Raw genomic sequence first — 21497 nt, 5'->3', positions numbered from 1 at the left:
ACTGGGCTAGAGCTTTAGGCTGTCCCAGGATGCATTGGGCCCTCCTCTATTGGGGGCATTGGGGTCTTTTCCAGGCACTGTGAGCTCAGTTTCGTTAACCAGTCCAATGCAGGAGCAGGTAAGAGAGAAGGTAGATGTTAATCACATAGAACTACATTCTCCAAACAGGAGAAGGGACCAGCGGCTAATGCCATACAAACCCATAGAAGGTAGGTGTGTCAGGGTGGGCGCCCTGTGGAACTAAATGCACCTCGCAGAAAGAAAGTTAACAATGGTAAGTCTACCATAACTCTCCTTTTCTGCAGAAGGTTATATTGGTTTCCACAGGGAAACATCGGGGATGTCCTAAAGCAGTTCCTCAAGGGAGGGGATGCGCCTTAGTGGATATGAGAACCCAGCATCCAAAGGAAGCATCCTGGAGGGGGCGGAAGTAACAAAGGCATAGAACCTAATAAACGCGTTCACAGAGAACCACGTAGACGCCTTGCACAATTGTTCTGAGGATGCGCCGCAGCGGGCAGCCCACGAAGGTCCAACAGACCGAGTAGTTTGGCCATTAATAGCAGCAGGAGCTAGGCGACCAGCCTGCGCAAAAGCTTGTGCAATCACCATTCTAATCCATCTGGCCAAGGTTTGCTTATTCGCAGGCCAGCCACGTTTGTAAAAACCAAAACACAAAGGGAATCTGACCTCCTGATAGAGGCAGTCCTTTCCACATATATACGGAGAGACCAAATCACATCCAAAGACTGCTGTTTGGAGGACAATCAGAAGAAATAAAGGCCGGAACCACAATCTCTTGGTTAAGGTGAAAAGATGACACCACCTTAGGTAAAATACCTGGGTGAGGTCTAAGAACTGCCCGGTCACAATGAAATATTACAAAAAAGGGTAGACGACAGGACAGTGCGCCTATGTCCAACACCCTTCTTGCCAGTAAAAAAGAGACCTTGGCCGTGAACCATTTAATGTCCACCATCTCAAGAGGTGCAAATGGAGACTCTTGCAGAGCATTTAGAACACCAGACAGATTTCATGTAGCCACAGGAGGGACATAGGGAGGCTGAATCCATAAATCACCCAGAGTGAATGTATGAAAGTCAGGTATAGACGCAATTTTTCTCTGAAAGCATAACGACAAGGCAGATGTGTGAACCTTGAGGGAGGCCAAACGAAGGCCTAAGTCCAGGCCTCTTTGCAGAAAAGCCAGAATTCTGGAAGTTCTGAATCTGTATGCATCATAATTCTTATCAGCACACCAGGTGTAGTAAGAATTCCAGACCCTGTAATAAATCCGAGTAGATGCCTGTTAGCGGGTTTTTAACATAGTTTGGATGACCGCCTCAAAGAATTCTTTGGCTCTCAGGAGTGATGCCTCAAGAGCCACGCCGTCAAAGCCAGCCTGGCCAGGTCCGAATAAAGACAAGGGCCCTGTACGAGGAGGTCAGGGCGCTGAGGAAGTAGAAGAGGACGCTCTGTCGATAGACCATGCAGGTCTGAGAACCAATGCCGTCTGGGCCACTCTGGAGCAACTATAAGTAGAAATCCTCCTTCCTATTTGAATTCCGCAGGACCCTGGGCAGGACTGACACTGGAGGGACCACATAGGGCAGCTGAAAGTTCCATGGAATTGCCAGTGTATCCACGAACGCTGCTTGAGGATCCCTGGTACTTTATCCGAAGACTGGATGTGTTGAAACACCATCAGGTCTACGCTTGGTAGGTACACTAGGAGTTGAAAGACTTCTGGATGAAGACTCCACTCTCCGGCATGCACGTCCTGACGACCGAAGAAGTCCGCTTCCCAGTTTTGGACGCCTCGATTGAACACTGCCGATATTGCTGGTAGATGGCGTTCTGCCCAACGAAGGATTTTTGACACTTCCATCATAGCAATGCAGCTTCGAGTGCCGTCTTGATGGTTTATGTATGCCACCGTAGTGGCATTGTCTGACCGTACTTGAACTGGCCTGTTCTGTACCAGAGGCAGGGCAAGAGCCAATGCATTGAACACTGCCCGCAACTCCAGAATGTTTATTGGGAGGAGTGACTCCTCCTTAGTCCAGCGACCCTGAAAAGAGTGTTGCTCCAACACTACACCCTATCACCTCAGACTGGCATCCATTGTCAGCAGGACCCAGTCGGGGATCCAGAAGGGTTGGCCCCTGCTCAATTGCTGGTCCTGTAGCCACCAGGTCAGCGACAGACGAACCTCCAGAGTCAAAGTGATCATGTGAGATCTGATCCGATGAGGTAGGCCTCTAGAGCATACTCTACCATGTCGAATGCCGGCACCATCAGGCCAAGTACTTGCTTCGCTGAGTGTATCGACACTCTGGGGCGAAAAAGGAAGCATCTAATCCTGTCTTGAAGTCTCAGGACTTTTTCTGGAGACAGAAACAGTCATTGACTGTGTGTTACAAACAAGATGGAAGAAATCCTACCGCGCCCTCTGAATTGCTTGCAATAGGTATGTAGAGGGAGATGTCACACAATCTCCAAAGGAACATGAACAGAAAAAAATACTACCACCTATATGCGCTATCCAATACAATACAATACATGAGGTATAAATAAAGTAATTTCCCAAAACTGTATTATCACAAATGGTTAACAGAAGGGTATGACAGAGCAATATTTCAAAAGTTCTGGTAAATATATAGTTCGGTAAGATGAATAACCAAAAAGATTGTTCTTGAGAGCAAAAAGGGGGGTTCCACGGGGTACACACCGTACTCACGAGGGTGCAGGATGTTCAATGCTCATAAAGGTTTCTTTTTCCGATCGGGACTTCGTTTAATGGATGTCCATTCGATGGAGCCTCTTTATACCAGTGTACGATCTCCCATGATGACCCGAAAATATAAACAGTAGAGACACCAATAGTGTAATAGGTTTCAGCCAATGTGTGAGAAATGAGTGGTAACGATGACTGGAAACTATATGGACAATTGAAGGATTCCTAACGTACCCAACTTACATAGGCACGTATGTGGATCCTTATATAAAGGTATCTTTTAACCAGTAAAGGAAATAAGAAGAGCGTAGGGAATATCTCTAGGTGAAGCGTACCCTACTCACGTTAGAAAAGATTGGATGATGCTCATAAAGGTATCTTTCAATCGTTTTTCTTTCGCGGATACTAATGGTCCCAAGCCGGCACTTGCTTTCCGGCAGGATGTCTTACACCAGTGGTCCCCTCCTTGTCACTTTTCCCCGTGATGTCCACGAAAAGCAAACAGAAAAAAGAACCAATGGTGTGATGTTCCCTGGCCAATATCCAATTTTTACGATATATGGAGGTTATTTCCCTCCTACTCAAAAAATGCCCTATGAATCTCAGATAGGTGGATCAGGGAGGGGTGGCTCAGAAAAGTGTATTTTAAAACTGATTTTAATAGTAAAAACAAAAACAAAGAAAACCATACACAGTGATGTATGTAAAAGGGAGGCACACGTAACTTGGAAGGCAGATGAAATGCAACAAAACAGAACCTGGGTAATGAAAAGGTCCGGACTTCCACGCTACCAGGAACTTAACCCCCAAGAAAGCAGGTGTCCTCCAAATAAAACCAAAGCGTTTCGACATACAGTCTTTGTCAAGGTGAGTGTCCATTGTACATAATGTCCATATATACTTTAAACCCCTAGTCCATCCCCTTAGGGGGCGGAGAAGGGTAATTAATTCCAATAAAATATATAAATGTCCCTTATATTGGGATATACAAAGTATAAATATGATGGGTCAATGATATAAATAATACTGTATCCTTCTATATATACTATTAATAAGAAATTCTTGTAATAATAATGAAAAAAAGGTTAATAAGTTATTTGCGTTCCAGCCCTTTGGAACGCAAACCAATTCCGGCGGATATCCGGTCTTGACCATATAAGGTCCCGGAAGTAACCGGATGTGAGGGGGAAGAGTATATTTCATGCAGGAAGAAACCTGCGTTACAAATGGGGAGCAGGACGGCCCTCGTTTACGTCACGTCCGCGTGACGCACATAGTAAACGAGGACAAAGAGGGACACTTTTAATACTCCGTCCCGCGCCCCACACTGATGACGTAAGGCGCGCTGCGGGGCGGAGTGACGTATGCGCTCCAGGGACCCAGAAGGAAGAGAGTATTTGCGTTCCATGCACATGAATGAAGGGTCTATGGAGGGATAATATGGGGACTTTTACAGGGGAATCAAAGAGGAATTTTTACTCAATGGGGATTTGGGGATAATTACATCTAGTTCAGCAGAGAGGGTGATGTACCCATTACATGGGCATACCCTACAGTAGTGGTGCTTACATTCCACAAAAATGTGGAAGCAGGGATAGCATTGAGAGGTATGCAAAATATGTGGCAATAACATATATATAAACATAATAATAAATGTAAAATAAAACATGATAAATAATAAATAGTAAATAAAATGTCCAACCCAAAATGACATTCTATGGATATGTGAAATATGTGAAGATGGACTGTGAGGACTCCGAGGAATATAGGGTAAAGATGGAGATGGTTGGGAAACCTAACTGAAATATTCTGAATTTCTAATGAACCTGAACCTGAAGAGGTTCAGGGGAGGATGTGGCGATAAAGTGAGGATCTGAACACACTTTAGAGAAACCATTTAGTTTCGAAGTCTATATTCAGACCTTTGGGGACCAAAGTCCCCAAATTGAAAATGGTTTGCATTTCTTTACGTGCTAATCTTTCTTCGGAATCATATTTTCTCCAGTTATTTTGAATGGCATGAACCCCACAAATGGAGACTAGATGGGCGATGTTACATTCATGTTCATTCTTGAAGTGGGCTGACACCCTGTGTTTGATCAGTCCCTTCCTGATGTTCCTCAAATGTTCACTTGTTCTCTCTTTTAATTTGCGTGTGTTCCTACCCACATATTGTTTTTTTCAGATGCATTCCAATAAGTAGACCACATTCTTGCTGTCGCAAGTGATGAAGTCTTTATGGTTAGTAGTGGAGATATATTAGGTGATTGCAGAGTTGGTTCCCTTGCAATTTCTGCACATTTGGCAAGAGCCACATCGATAGAACCCTTTAGATTTAATGGGGTTCTTCTTCTCAGTATCTAGCATGCTGGTAACCACCCTGGTTCGTATATTATCAGCTTTCCGGTAAACAAATCTCTGCTTCTCCGTGATATATTCTCACAGGACGGAATCTTGTAGCAGCACGTTCCAATGTTTCTTTATGATATATTCAAGGTCTTTATATTGACTGTTATATTTGGTAATAAACGTGATTCCAGGTTTCTCTTTGCCCGGTCTTGTCTTCTTATTTGTTGCCACTCCCATATTGGTGCTTGTGGTGATCATATCAGTATTCATAGTTATCATATCCTCCCTGTTGGTCTTTTCATAATGTCCAAAGGGTTCTTCTACCTTGGTCTCTTCATAGCCTTTATTCAGGAATTGTCTCTTGAGTCTTGATCCTTGTGTTAGATAGTCTTCCATTCTGGAGCAATTCTTTCTGACTCTATAGAACTGACTTTTTGGGATCGATGCTAACCAATTGGGATGATGGTTACTGGAAAATGGTATAAAAGAATTACAATCGGTGGGTTTTACATATGTCTTAGTCTCCATTTTTCCATCTTTAACAAAAATGGTCAAGTCCAAGAAGTTGATCTGTTCTTGACTTCGGACAAAGGTGAGTTTGATGTTTTTATTATTTTTATTGAGATGTTCGCAAAAATCATCTAGCGAGGTGGAATCCCCTCTCCAAATAAATAGGACATTGTCAATGTATCTGACTCATAGTACCAGGCTTGCCCCCATGTCATGGCCCCCATGGATGGACATTTCCTCCCAGTGGGCCATGAACAAGTTGGCATAACTGGGGGCAAACCTGGTACCCATGGCTGTCCCGTGTAGTTGTAAGTAGAACGTATCGTCAAAATTTAAATAATTGTTCGTAAGTATTAATTCAATACCATCAGTAATGAAAATTTTCAAATCTTCATTGAGGTTTTCCCGGTTTAGAAAAAAAGAGGTTGCTTCGACACCATGTTTATGATCGATGACTGTGTATAATGGGGTGACATCTGCGGTTACTAGAATGAAGTCTGTCCTCCATTTTACCGTATTTAGTTGTTGAATTACTGAGATAGAATCCTACCTCAGTAATTCAACAACTAAATATGGTAAAATGGGAGACAGACTTCATTCTAGTAAGATTTGAAGATTTGAAAACTTTCATTACTGATGGTATTGAACTAATACTTACGAACAATTATTTCAATTTTGACGATATGTTCTACTTACAACTACACGGGACAGCCATGGGTACCAGGTTTGCCCCCAGTTATGCCAACTTGTTCATGGCCCACTGGGAGGAAATGTCCTTCCATGGGGGCCATGTCATGGGGGCAAGCCTGGTACTATGGGTCAAATACATTGACGATGTCCTATTTATTTGGAGAGGGGATTCCACCTCGCTAGATGATTTTTGCGAACATCTCAATAAAAATAATAAAAACATCAAACTCACCTTTGTCCGAAGTCAAGAACAGATCAACTTCTTGGACTTGACCATTTTTGTTAAAGATGAAAAAATGGAGACTAAGACATATGTAAAACCCACCGATTGTAATTCTTTTATACCATTTTCCAGTAACCATCATCCCAATTGGTTAGCATCGGTCCCAAAAAGTCAGTTCTATAGAGTCAGAAAGAATTGCTCCAGAATGGAAGACTATCTAACACAAGGATCAAGACTCAAGAGACAATTCCTGAATAAAGGCTATGAAGAGACCAAGGTAGAAGAACCCTTTGGACATTATGAAAAGACCAACAGGGAGGATATGATAACTATGAATACTGATATGATCACCACAAGCACCAATATGGGAGTGGCAACAAATAAGAAGACAAGACCGGCAGGGTCGGACTGGCCCACAGGGGTACCAGGGAAACCACTGGTAGGCCCCACTGCCTGAGTGCCCACTCCCTCCTCGGGATCAGGTTCCAGACTGTGCACTTGTATTATACATGGTAGATATGTTGCATTACACTGCACTAGACTATTGTGTATTTCATGCCTCTGTGGAGACTGGCCACACCCCATATGTAGGCTAGCCACACCCCTAAGTATGGGCCCTTATCACTGCATTCCCCCGGCGGGCCCTTCATTTCCCAGTCCGACACTGAAGACCGGGCAAAGAGAAACCTGGAATCACGTTTATTACCAAATATAACAGTCAATATAAAGACCTTGAATATATCATAAAGAAACATTGGAACGTGCTGCTACAAGATTCCGTCCTGCGAGAATATATCACGGAGAAGCCGAGATTTGTTTACCGGAAAGCTGATAATATACGAACCAGGGTGGTTACCAGCATGCTAGATACTGAGAAGAAGAAGAACCCCATTAAATCCAAAGGGTTCTATCGATGTGGCTGTTGCCAAATGTGCAGAAATTGCAAGGGAACCAACTCTGCAATCACCAAATATATCTCCACTACTAACCATAAGGAATTCCCCATTAAAGACTTCATCACTTGCGACAGCAAGAATGTAGTCTACTTATTGGAATGCATCTGCAAAAAACAATATGTGGGTCGGACCACACGCAAATTAAAAGAGAGAACAAGTCAACATTTGAGGAACATCAGGAAGGGACTGATCACACACAGAGTGTCAGCCCACTTCAAGAATGAACATGAATGTAACATCGCCCATCTAGTCTCCTTTTGTGGTGTTCATGCCATTCAAAATAACTGGAGAAAATATGATTCCGAAGAAAGATTAGCACGTAAAGAAATGCAAACCATTTTCAATTTGGGGACTTTGGTCCCCAAAGGTCTGAATATAGACTTCGAAACTAAATGGTTTCTCTAAAGTGTGTTCAGATCCTCACTTTATCGCCACATCCTCCCCTGAACCTCTTCAGGTTCAGGTTCATTAGAAATTCAGAATATTTCAGTTAGGTTTCCCAACCATCTCCATCTTTACCCTATATTCCTCGGAGTCCTCACAGTCCATCTTCACATATTTCACATATCCATAGAATGTTATTTTGGGTTGGACTTTTTATTTACTATATCATTTATCATGTTTTATTTTTTAGTTTACATTTATTATTATTTTTATATATACACTGCTCAAAAAAATAAAGGGAACACTAAAATAACACATCCTAGATCTGAATGAATGAAATATTCTTATTAAATACTTTGTTCTTTACATAGTTGAATGTGCTGACAACAAAATCACACAAAAATTATAAATGGAAATCAAATTTATTAACCCATGGAGGTCTGGATTTGGAGTCACACTCAAAATTAAAGTGGAAAAACACACTACAGGCTGATCCAACTTTAATGTAATCTCCTTAAAACAAGTCAAAATGAGGCTCAGTAGTGTGTGTGGCCTCCACGTGCCTGTATGACCTCCCTACAACCCACACAAGTGGCTCAGGTAGTGCAGCTCATCCAGGATGGCACACCAATGCGAGCTGTGGCAAGAAGGTTTGCTGTGTCTGTCAGCGTAGTGTCCAGAGCATGGAGGCGCTACCAGGAGACAGGCCAGTACATCAGGAGACGTGGAGGAGGCCATAGGAGGGCAACAACCCAGCAGCAGGACCGCTACCTCCGTCTTTGTGCAAGGAGGAACAGGAGGAGCACTGCCAGAGCCCCGTAAAATGACCTCCAGCAAGCCACAAATGTGCATGTGTCTACTCAAACGATCAGAAACAGACTCCATGAGGGTGGAATGAGGGCCCGACGTCCACAGGTGGGGGTTGTGCTTACAGCCCAACACCTTGCAGGACATTTGGCATTTGCCAGAGAACACCAAGATTGACAAATTCGCCACTGGCGTCCTGTGCTCTTCACAGATGAAAGCAGGTTCTCACTGAGCACATGTGACAGATGTGACATAGTCTGGAGGCGCCAAGGAGAACGTTCTGCTGCCTGCAACATCCTCCAGCATGACTGGTTTGGCAGTGGTTCAGTAATGGTGTGGGGTGGCATTTCTTTGGGGGGCCGCACAGACCTCCATGTACTCGCCAGAGGTAGCCTGACTGCCACTAGCTACCGAGATGAGATCCTCAGACCCCTTGTGAGACCATATGCTGGTGCGGTTGGCCCTGGGTTCCTCCTAATGCAAGACAATGCTAGACCTCATGTGGCTGGAGTGTGTCAGCAGTTCCTGCAAGACGAAAGGCATTGATGCTATGGACTGGCCCGCCCGTTCCCCAGACCTGAATCCAATTGAGCAAATCTGGGACATCATGTCTCGCTCCATCCACCAACGCCACGTTGCACCACAGACTGCCCAGGAGTTGGCGGATGCTTTAGTACAGGTCTGGGAGGAGATCTCTCGAGACCATCCGCCACCTCATCAAGAGCATGCCCAGGCATTGTAGAGAGGTCATACAGGCACGTGGAGGCCACACACACTACTGAGCCTCATTTTGACTTGTTTTAAGGACATTACATCAAAGTTGGATCAGCCTGTAGTGTGTTTTTCCACTTTAATTTTGAGAGTGACTCCAAATCCAGACCTCCATGGGTTAATACATTTCTCTGACGTCCTAGTGGATGCTGGGAACTCCGTAAGGACCATGGGGAATAGCGGCTCCGCAGGAGACTGGGCACAAAAAGTAAAAGCTTTAGACTAGCTGGTGTGCACTGGCTCCTCCCCCTATGACCCTCCTCCAAGCCTCAGTTAGATTTTTGTGCCCGAACGAGAAGGGTGCAAGCTAGGTGGCTCTCCTGAGCTGCTTAGAAGTAAAAGTTTAAATAGGTTTTTTATTTTCAGTGAGTCCTGCTGGCAACAGGCTCACTGCATCGTGGGACTAAGGGGAGAAGAAGCGAACTCACCTGACTGCAGAGTGGATTGGGCTTCTTGGCTACTGGACATTAGCTCCAGAGGGACGATCACAGGTTCAGCCTGGATGGGTCCCGGAGCCGCGCCGCCGGCCCCCTTACAGAGCCAGAAGAGCGAAGAGGTCCGGAGAAAGCGGCGGCAGAAGACGTTCCTGTCTTCAAATAAGGTAGCGCACAGCACTGCAGCTGTGCGCCATTGCTCTCAGCACACTTCACACTCCGGTCACTGAGGGTGCAGGGCGCTGGGGGGGAGCGCCCTGAGACGCAATAAAAACGATATAAAAACCTTATATGGCTAAAAAAAATGCATCACATATAGCTCCTGGGCTATATGGATGCATTTATCCCCTGCCAGTTTCCTGAAAAAAGCGAGAGAAAAGGCCGCCGTGAAGGGGGCGGAGCCTTTCTCCTCAGCACACAAGCGCCATTTTCTTTCACAGCTCCGCTGGAAGGACGGCTCCCTGACTCTCCCCTGCAGTCCTGCACTACAGAAACAGGGTAAAACAGAGAGGGGGGCACTATTGGCAGCTAATATATAAATACAGCAGCTATAACAGGGAGTAACACTTATATAAGGTTATCCCTGTATATATATAGCGCTCTGGTGTGTGCTGGCAAACTCTCCCTCTGTCTCCCCAAAGGGCTAGTGACGTCCTGTCCTCTATCAGAGCATTCCCTGTGTGTGTGCTGGGTGTCGGTACGATTGTGTCGACATGTATGAGGAGGAAAATGATGTGGAAGCAGAGCAATTGCCTGTGTTAGTGATGTCACCCCCTAGGGAGTCGACACCTGACTGGATGGTAGTAATTAAAGAATTACGTGACAATGTCAGCACTTTGCAAAAAACTGTTGACGACATGAGACAACCGACAAATCAATTAGTGCCTGTTCAGGCTTCTCAGACACCGTCAGGGGCGCTAAAACGCCCGTTACCTCAGATGGTCGACACAGACCCTGACACGGATACTGAATCCAGTGTCGACGGTGACGAGACAAACGTAATGTCCAGTAGGGCCACACGTTACATGATCACGACAATGAAGGAGGCATTGAACATTTCTGACACTACAAGTACCACAAAAAAGGGTATTATGTGGGGTGTGAAAAAACTACCAGTGGTTTTTCCTGAGTCAGATGAATTAAATGAGGTGTGTGATAAAGCGTGGGTTTCCCCCGATAAAAAACTGCTGATTTCTAATAAATTATTGGCACTATACCCTTTCCCGCCAGAGGTTAGGGCACGTTGGGAAACACCCCCTAGGGTAGATAAGGCGCTCACACGCTTATCAAAACAAGTGGCGTTACCGTCTCCTGATACGGCCGCTCTCAAGGAACCAGCTGATAGAAGGCTGGAAAATATCTTAAAAGGTATATACACACATACCGGTGTTATACTGCGACCAGCGATCGCCTCAGCCTGGATGTGCAGCGCTGGAGTGGCTTGGTCGGATTCCCTGACTGAAAATATTGATACCCTGGATAGGGACAGTATATTATTAACTATAGAGCATTTAAAGGATGCATTACTATATATGCGAGATGCACAGAGGGATATTTGCACCCTGGCATCTAGAGTAAGTGCGATGTCCATTTCTGCCAGAAGAACGTTATGGACGCGACAGTGGTCAGGTGATGCGGATTCCAAACGACATATGGAAGTATTGCCGTATAAAGGGGAGGAGTTATTTGGGGTCGGTCTATCGGACCTGGTGGCCACAGCAACGGCTGGAAAATCCACCTTTTTACCTCAGGTCACCTCTCAGCAGAAAAAGACACCGTCTTTTCAAACCCAGTCCTTTCGTCCCTATAAGAGCAAGAGGGAAAAAGGCCGCTCGTTCCTGCCCCGGGGCAGAGGAAGGGGAAAAAGACTGCACCATGCAGCCTCTTCCCAGGAGCAGAAGCCCTCCCCCGCTTCTGCCAAGTCCTCAGCATGACGCTGGGGCTCTGCAAGCAGACTCGGGCACGGTGGGGGGCCGTCTCAAGAATTTCAGCGCGCAGTGGGCTCACTCGCAAGTGGACCCCTGGATCCTGCAGGTAGTATCACAGGGGTACAAATTGGAATTCGAGACCTCTCCCCCTCGCCGGTTCCTGAAGTCTGCTCTACCAACGTCTCCCTCCGACAGGGAGGCAGTATTGGAAGCTATTCACAAGCTGTATTCCCAGCAGGTGATAATCAAGGTACCCCTCCTACAACAGGGAAAGGGGTATTATTCCACGCTGTTTGTGGTACCGAAGCCGGATGGCTCGGTGAGACCAATTTTAAATCTAAAATCTTTGAACACTTACATAAAAAAGTTCAAATTCAAGATGGAGTCACTCAGAGCAGTGATAGCGAACCTGGAAGAAGGGGACTATATGGTATCTCTAGACATCAAGGATGCTTATCTCCATGTCCCAATCTACCCTTCTCACCAAGGGTACCGCAGGTTTGTGATACAAAACTGTCATTATCAGTTTCAGACGCTGCCGTTTGGATTGTCCACGGCACCACGGGTCTTTACCAAGGTAATGGCCGAAATGATGATTCTTCTTCGAAGAAAAGGCGTCTTAATTATCCCTTACTTGGACGATCTCCTGATAAGGGCAAGGTCCAGGGAACAGTTAGAGGTCGGAGTAGCACTATCTCAGGTAGTGCTACGTCAGCACGGGTGGATTCTAAATATCCCAAAATCACAGCTGATTCCAACAACACGTCTACTGTTCCTAGGGATGATTCTGGACACAGTCCAGAAAAAGGTGTTTCTCCCGGAGGAGAAGGCCAGGGAGTTATCCGAGCTAGTCAGGAACCTCCTAAAACCAGGACAAGTGTCAGTGCATCAGTGCACGAGAGTCCTGGGAAAAATGGTGGCTTCTTACGAAGCGATTCCATTCGGAAGATTCCATGCAAGAACTTTTCAGTGGGATCTGCTGGACAAATGGTCCGGATCGCATCTTCAGATGCATCAGCGGATAACCCTATCTCCAAGGACAAGGGTATCTCTCATGTGGTGGTTACAGAAGGCTCATCTTCTAGAGGGCCGCAGATTCGGCATTCAGGATTGGATGCTGGTAACCACGGATGCCAGCCTGAGAGGCTGGGGAGCAGTCACACAGGGAAGAAATTTCCAGGGCTTGTGGTCAAGCATGGAAACGTCTCTTCACATAAATATCCTAGAGCTAAGGGCCATTTACAATGCCCTAAGTCAAGCAAGGCCTCTGCTTCAGGGTCAACCGGTATTGATCCAGTCGGACAACATCACGGCTGTCGCCCACGTAAACAGACAGGGCGGCACAAGAAGCAGGAGGGCAATGGCAGAAGCTGCAAGGATTCTCCGCTGGGCGGAAAATCATGTGATAGCACTGTCAGCAGTGTTCATTCCGGGAGTGGACAACTGGGAAGCAGACTTCCTCAGCAGACACGACCTCCACCCGGGGGAGTGGGGACTTCATCCAGAAGTCTTCCAAGTGATTGTAAACCGTTGGGAAAAACCAAAGGTGGACATGATGGCGTCCCGTCTCAACAGTGAGGAGTAAGAACGATACTCGTGGCTCCGGATTGGCCAAGAAGAACTTGGTATCCGGAGCTGCAAGAGATGCTCACGGAGGACCCATGGCCTCTACCTCTAAGGAAGGACCTGCTCCAGCAGGGACCTTGTCTGTTCCAAGACTTACCGCGGCTGCGTTTGACGGCATGGCGGTTGAACGCCGGATCCTGAAGGAAAAAGGCATTCCAGATGAAGTCATTCCTACCCTGATCAAGGCCAGGAAGGATGTAACTGCAAAACATTATCATCGCATTTGGCGAAAATATGTTGCGTGGTGTGAGGCCAAGAAGGCCCCTACGGAGGAATTTCAACTGGGTCGTTTCCTACATTTCCTGCAAGCAGGATTGTCTATGGGCCTAAAATTAGGATCCATTAAGGTTCAAATTTCGGCCCTGTCGATCTTCTTCCAGAAAGAACTGGCTTCAGTGCCTGAAGTTCAGACGTTTGTCAAAGGGGTACTGCATATACAGCCTCCTTTTGTGCCTCCAGTGGCACCTTGGGATCTCAATGTAGTTTTAGGGTTCCTAAAATCACATTGGTTTGAACCACTTGCCACAGTGGATTTGAAATATCTCACATGGAAAGTGGTAATGCTGTTGGCCCTGGCTTCAGCCAGGCGCGTATCAGAATTGGCGGCTTTATCCTATAAAAGCCCTTACCTGATATTTCATTCGGATAGGGCGGAATTGAGGACTCGTCCTCAATTTCTCCCTAAGGTGGTTTCAGCGTTTCACATGAATCAACCTATTGTGGTACCTGTGGCTACTAGGGACTTGGAGGACTCCAAGTTGCTGGACGTAGTCAGGGCCCTGAAAATATATGTTTCCAGGACGGCTGGAGTCAGAAAATCTGACTCGCTGTTTATACTGTATGCACCCAACAAGCTGGGTGCTCCTGCTTCTAAGCAGACGATTGCTCGTTGGATTTGTAGTACAATTCAACTTGCACATTCTGTGGCAGGCCTGCCACAGCCAAAATCTGTAAAAGCCCATTCCACAAGGAAGGTGGGCTCATCTTGGGCGGCTGCCCGAGGGGTCTCGGCTTTACAACTTTGCCGAGCAGCTACTTGGTCAGGGGCAAACACGTTTGCTAAATTCTACAAATTTGATACCCTGGCTGAGGAGGACCTGGAGTTCTCTCATTCGGTGCTGCAGAGTCATCCGCACTCTCCCGCCCGTTTGGGAGCTTTGGTATAATCCCCATGGTCCTTACGGAGTTCCCAGCATCCACTAGGACGTCAGAGAAAATAAGAATTTACTTACCGATAATTCTATTTCTCGTAGTCCGTAGTGGATGCTGGGCGCCCATCCCAAGTGCGGATTGTCTGCAATACTTGTATATAGTTATTGATACAAACAAATCGGGTTGTTTATTGTTGGAAGCCATCTTTTCAGAGGCTCCTACGGTTATCATACTGTTAACTGGGTTCAGATCACGAGTTGTACGGTGTGATTGGTGTGGCTGGTATGAGTCTTACCCGGGATTCAAGATCCTTCCTTATTATGTACGCTCGTCCGGGCACAGTATCCTAACTGAGGCTTGGAGGAGGGTCATAGGGGGAGGAGCCAGTGCACACCAGCTAGTCTAAAGCTTTTACTTTTTGTGCCCAGTCTCCTGCGGAGCCGCTATTCCCCATGGTCCTTACGGAGTTCCCAGCATCCACTACGGACTACGAGAAATAGAATTATCGGTAAGTAAATTCTTATTTTTATTTCCATTGATAATTTTTGTGTGATTTTGTTGTCAGCATATACAACTATGTAAAGAACAAAGTATTTAATAAGAATATTTCATTCATTCAGATCTAGGATGTGTTATTTTAGTGTTCCCTTTATTTTTTTGAGCAGTGTATGTTATTGCCACATATTTTGCATACCTCTCAATGCTATCCCTGCTTCCACATTTTTGTGGAATGTAAGCACCACTACTGTAGGGTATGCCCATGTAATGGGTACATCACCCTCTCTGCTGAACTAGATGTAATTATCCCCAAATCCCCATTGAGTAAAAATTCCTCTTTGATTCCCCTGTAAAAGTCCCCATATTATCCCTCCATAGACCCTTCATTCATGTGCATGGAACACAAATACTCTCTTCCTTCTGGGTTCCTGGAGCGCATACGTCACTCCACCCCGCAGCGCGCCTTACGTCATCAGTGTGGGGCGCGGGACGGAGTATTAAAAGTGTCCCTCTTTGTCCTCGTTTACTATTTGCGTCACGCGGACGTGACAAAAACGAGGGCCGTCCTGCTCCCCATTTGGAACGCAGGTTTCTTCCTGCATGAAATATACTCTTCCCCCTCACATCCGGTTACTTCCGGGACCTTATATGGTCAAGACCGGATATCCGCCGGAAGTGGTTTGCGTTCCAAAGGGCTGGAACGCAAATCACTTATTAACGTTTTTTTCATTATTATTACAAGAATTTCTTATTAATAGTATATATACTGTAGAAGGATACAGTATTATTTATATCATTGACCCATCATATTTATACTTTGTATATCCCAATATAAAGGACATTTATATATTTTATTGGAATTAATTACCCTTCTCCGCCCCTAAGGGGATGGACTAGGGGTTTAAGGTATATATGGACATTATGTACAATGGACACTCACCTTGACAAAGACTGTATGTCGAAACGCGTTGGTTTTATTTGGAGGACACCTGCTTTCTTGGGGGTTAAGTTCCTGGTAGCGTGGAAGTCCGGACCTTTTCATTACCCAGGTTCTGTTTTGTTGCATTTCATCTGCCCCCCAAGTTACGTGTGCCTCCCTTTTACATACATCACTGTGTATGGTTTTCTTTGTTTTTGTTTTTACTATTAAAATCAGTTTTAAAATACACTTTTCTGAGCCACCTCTCCCTGATCCTCCTATCTGAGATTCATAGGGCATTTTTTGAGTAGGAGGGAAATAACCTCCATATATCGTAAAAATTGGATATTGGCCAGGGAACACCATTGGTTCTTTTTTTCTGTTTGCTTTTGGTGGACATCACGGGGAAAAGCGACAAGGAGGGGACCACTGGTGTAAGACATCCTGCCGGAAAGCAAGTGCCGGCTTGGTACCATTAGTATCCGCGAAGGAAAAACGATTGAAAGATACCTTTATGAGCATCATCCAATCTTTTCTAACGTGAGTAGGGTACGCTTCACCTAGAGATTTTCCCTACGCTCTTCTTATTTCCTTTACTGGTTAAAAGATACCTTTATATAAGGATCCACATACGTGCCTATGTAAGTTGGGTACGTTAGGAATCCTTCAATTGTCCATATAGTTTCCAGTCATCGTTACCACTCATTTCTCACACATTAGCTGAAACCTATTACACCATTGGTGTCTCTACTGTTTATATTTTCGGGTCATCATGGGAGATCGTACACTGGTATGAAGAGGCTCCATCGAATGGACATCCATTAAACGAATTCCCGATCGGAAAAAGAAACCTTTATAAACATTGAACATCCTGCACCCTCGTGAGTACGGTGTGTACCCCGTGGAACCCCCCTTTTTGCTCTCAAGAACAATCTTTTTGGTTATTCATCTTACCGAACTATATATTTACCAGAACTTTTGAAATATTGATCTGTCATACCCTTCTGTTAACCATTTGTGATAATACAGTTTTGGGAAATTACTTTATTTATACCTCATGTATTGTATTGTGTTGGATAGCGCATATAGGTGGTAGTATTTTTTCTGTTCATTGACTGTGTGTGTCTAGGAGTGCCCCCAGGTGCACCATGCTCTGAGCTGGGACCAGTGAGGATTCCTTCAAATTGATGAGCCACCCGTGGGCTTGTAGGAAGCTTACCGTTAGTTGTAGATAACTGAGGAGGACATTGTGGGAGTTTGCCAGAATCACCAAGTCGTCCAGATACGGCAGGGTCCTGACTCACTTGCGACGGAGATGGGCCGTCATTATAGCCATGACCTTGGTGAAGATCAGAGGAGCCGTTGCCAGTCCAAATGGCAGAGCCTGGAACTGATAGCGGAGGTTGCCAATATCAAACCGCAGATATTGCTGATGCGACATGGAAATAGGTATACGCAGGTACGCATCCTCCATATATTCAGGGATACCATATAGCCCGTATAATGGAGCGCAGTGTTTCCATATGGAACTTGGACACTCTCACAAACTTGTTCAGTGATTTGAGGTTGAGTATAGGCCGGAAAGTCTCATTGGGTTTCGGAACTAGAAACAGAGTCGAGTAGTAACCTCTGCCTCTCTTGGCCAGAGGAACCGGCACTACCACTCCTGTATTTAGGAGAGAACTCACAAACCTTTTGCAAAGCTTGCGCCTTTAACGGATCCGAAGGGATAACCGTGGTATAAAACTGGCAGGGGGGACGTCTCTTGAAGGAGACTGCATACCGGTGAGAGACAACTTCTTGCACCCATGTGTCTGAAGTGGTCATTAGCCAGACCTGGGTGAACTGCAGAAGTCGGCCTCCCACCCTGGGGTTCCCCAGGTGGAGGCCTGCCCCGTCATGCGGCAGGCTTGTCTTGTTTAGAAGCAGGCTGACGGGCCGCCCAGGACTGCTTTGCCTTGGGCTTAGTGGTTTTGAGAGCACGAGATTGTCTTGGGTATGCCTGACCTTTTGCGTTCCCTTGAGGCTGAAAGGAATGAAAAGTGGTACCTTTAACCTTCTGTGCAAAAGAATTAGTATTTAGGAGAAAGACAGTCTTAGGAGCCGCCAATGCAAACACAATTTTATTTAGGTCTTCCCCAAAGTACCTCCAAGGTCTTTTTGAAGTCTAGGTCCACCTTCAACCACAGAATACGACGAGCCAGGACAGACGTAGTTGATGCCTTGGCTACCAACACACTTGACTCAGAGGACGCCTCCTGAATGTAATAGGCCACGGTGGTAATGTGAGACCGGTATTGTCTGGCATTGTCAGATATATCCTCGGGCAGCTCTTCCTCTAATGCCTGAACCCATGCTTCAAATCCTTTTGCAGCCCAAGAGGCCGCAATAGTGGGTCTATGTACAGCACCTATAAGGGAGTAAATAGATTTCAGACATCCCTCCACACGCTTATCTGTCGGTTCCTTCAGTGAAGTGACAGTGGTGACAGGCAGACTGGTGGACACCACTAGGCGGGTGACATAAGAATCCATCGGCGGTGAATTTTCCCACTTGTTACATAATGAGCCAAGGCCCGTTTAGAATTTCTTCCCTGGATTAGACCAGGACTCCTGCCACCAAATCATCAGAATGGGGTAATAGATTTTTAACCACCTTCTGCTGTTTAAACATCAGTTTTCTTAGCCACAGTAGTGGAATCCTCATCAGTGATTTGTAGGATTTGCTTAATAGCAACCACAAGGGCAAGGACATCAATTTGAAAGTGTGAGGCAGCTCCAGGGTGGGAAAATCTGCAGTAGATGTTGCCTTGGGCCGGGGAGAGGCTACAAGAGTGACCCACTTAACCTCGCGGTCTACCACAGACCGCAAAGTTCCCACCATTGGATATAATGTAGCGCCGCTACGCTACATGATATTCACAGTGCGCCGCCTGTCTGACAGTGCAGGAGCGCACAGCCAATCAGGAGAGTGCCATGACGTGGCGCTCACTGATTGGCTGAAGGGACCCTCTTTGACAGGAGTCACGGGGGTCCCGACATTCGGGGAAAGGGGTTCCATGTGTAAACATGGGACCCCTTTCAGTTCGTGGGTCGGGTATTTCGTTTTTTTATTTTAACAAGTATGTAGATTACAACTTTTAAGAAGAGAACCGATCTACACCGGATTCTTTGTAAGTATAATTTTATTTACAGGTACCCCTGGATTCTACTGGACAAGAGGACCGGGTGCTTCGTGTCAACATAGGTAAGTATGTTTGTTTGTAAGTGTGCATTAAACTTTTACTTTCACGGTGTCTGTGTTTTGTTTTTATTTGGGTATTTTTTTGGTAGTAGAAATACAGGTACCAGCGGGCCCGTTCCCCCCCCCCCCCCCCCCCCCGCATGCTGGTACTCGTGGTTCTCCAAGTACCAGCTTGCGGGGGAGGCTTGCTGGGACTTGTAGTTCTGCTACAATAAAATAATACAGGTTGAGTATCCCTTAGCCAAAATTCTAAATCACACATTATTGGTTCCCCTACTGAAATAATGACACATATACATATATATTATATTATATATCTATATATACACATAATATGTAATATATATATATATATATATATATATGTCATTATCTCAGTAGGGGACCCAGGAATGTGGGATTTAAAATTTTGGATAGGGATACTCAACCTGTATTCTTTTTTTACACAAAAGGTTATCAGCCTCCCATCCACCGCCCACGGATGGGGGGGACAGCCTCGGGCTTCACCCCTGGTCCTTGGGTGACTGGAGGGGGGGACCCCTTGATTTAAGGGGTCCCCACTCCTCCAGGGTACCCCAGCCAGGGGTAACTAGTTGGGGATTTAATGCCAGGGCCGCAGGGACCAATATAAAAGTGGCCCCGGCTGTGGCATTATCTCTCTGACTAGTGGAGCCCGGTGCTGGTGTTAAAAATACGGGGGACCCCTACGTTTTTTGTCCCCCGGATTTTTTGCACCAGGACCAGGCGCAGAGCCCGGTGCTGGTTGTTTAAATATGGGGGAACCCCAGTAATTTTCCCCCCTGTATTTTTACAACCAGGACCGGCTCAAAGAGCCCGAGGCTGGTTATGCTTAGGAGGGGGGACCCCACGCAAATTTTTTAAAAGATTTTTAACTCTTCACTTCTAATATACACAATGAAGCCCTGCACGGATCTCACAGATCCAGCCAGGATTCATTGTGTTTTGTCAGGCAGTGTTTTACTAATCACTCCCGTAAAACACTACCTGACATTACGAATGACATCGACATAAAAAAAACGAAAATGCAGAATACAACAGCATAGTAAATGAGACGTAAAAAAACCAAAAAGTTGCAAATTCACACTACCGATGTCATTCGTGTTTAATCTCCCACCAAATCCTGACAATTACGAATCTTAGTAAATATACCCCAATAGGCTAGATGCATCATCGCTTGGAGAGTGATAAAATGGAGAAAGGTAAAGTGCCAGCCAATCAGGTCCTAACTGCCATGTCACAGGCTGTGTTTGAAAAATGGCATTTAGGAACTGATTTACTGGTACTTTTCTCTCTCCATTTTATCACTTTCCAAGCGGCGATGCATCTGGCCCATAGAGTGCAAACAAACAGGATATATAAATCACTTGAAGGGGGATCCATCAGCTGATTCCTCACGTTAAAAGGCCTCGGCATCCTGAGCAGATGTAAAGTCCTTAAAGGAACAACCATGAAACAGGCATAAACGAACAGGATACAGAAGGGCAAAAAAATTTTATTAGACTGTACCAGTTTGGAGCATATCGTGTGAGAAGACTTTGCGTGCCTTAGACAACTCAGCCGAGTAATCTTGAAATATAAGTACTTTGTGACCCTGCCAGGAGATATTCCTTTGTTTGCGAGATGCCAACCATAACACTTCTTTGTGTAGATAATTCAGTACTCTAAAGATAACTGCACATGGTCTGTCTCCCTCTTGGGTGCGAGCAGGGCCTCTCCTATGTGCATGTTCAACTATGAGATCCGCACAGGATTTCTGGACATTCAATGGTGTAGGTAAGGTAGTGCGGATGAAATCATAAAGTTCTTGCCCTTTAAGGGATTCTGACAATTGTATGATGCGAATGTTTTTTTACAGGACTCTATTTTCCAGGTCTCTATTTTTGTTATGAACCACAGGTAGTGGTTCATTCCTATTTTATGTTTTTAGTTCTCTTGCAGGCCAGGATTTCCCTTTGCTCTGGTTTAGAAGATTATTGTTTTTCTGTCAGTGGTGAGTCTGTGTAATTGCAGCCTGTTTCCATGTGGTTGGCCTCACCTGTCTGCTAATTGCATCTTGTCAGTTTGGAGTCATGCAACAGGGCAGCTGCACGACATAATTAATTAGGCCTCTCTGTTATATGCTGGCTCAGTGCAATTCACAGACGCTGGTGATATTTCCTGGGTTCTTGAGTTCTGAGCTAGTCCCTGCCAGTGCCTGAGCTCCTGTCTAGCAGTGTCTGTCTAGCTGCTTCCGGTGTCGGTTCCTGTGT

This window comes from Pseudophryne corroboree, chromosome 5, assembly GCF_028390025.1.
Source record: "Pseudophryne corroboree isolate aPseCor3 chromosome 5, aPseCor3.hap2, whole genome shotgun sequence".
In the NCBI taxonomy this organism is placed as follows: domain Eukaryota; kingdom Metazoa; phylum Chordata; class Amphibia; order Anura; family Myobatrachidae; genus Pseudophryne; species Pseudophryne corroboree.
The sequence above is the reverse complement of the archived record's forward strand: the minus strand, read 5'-3'. Positions refer to the sequence as shown.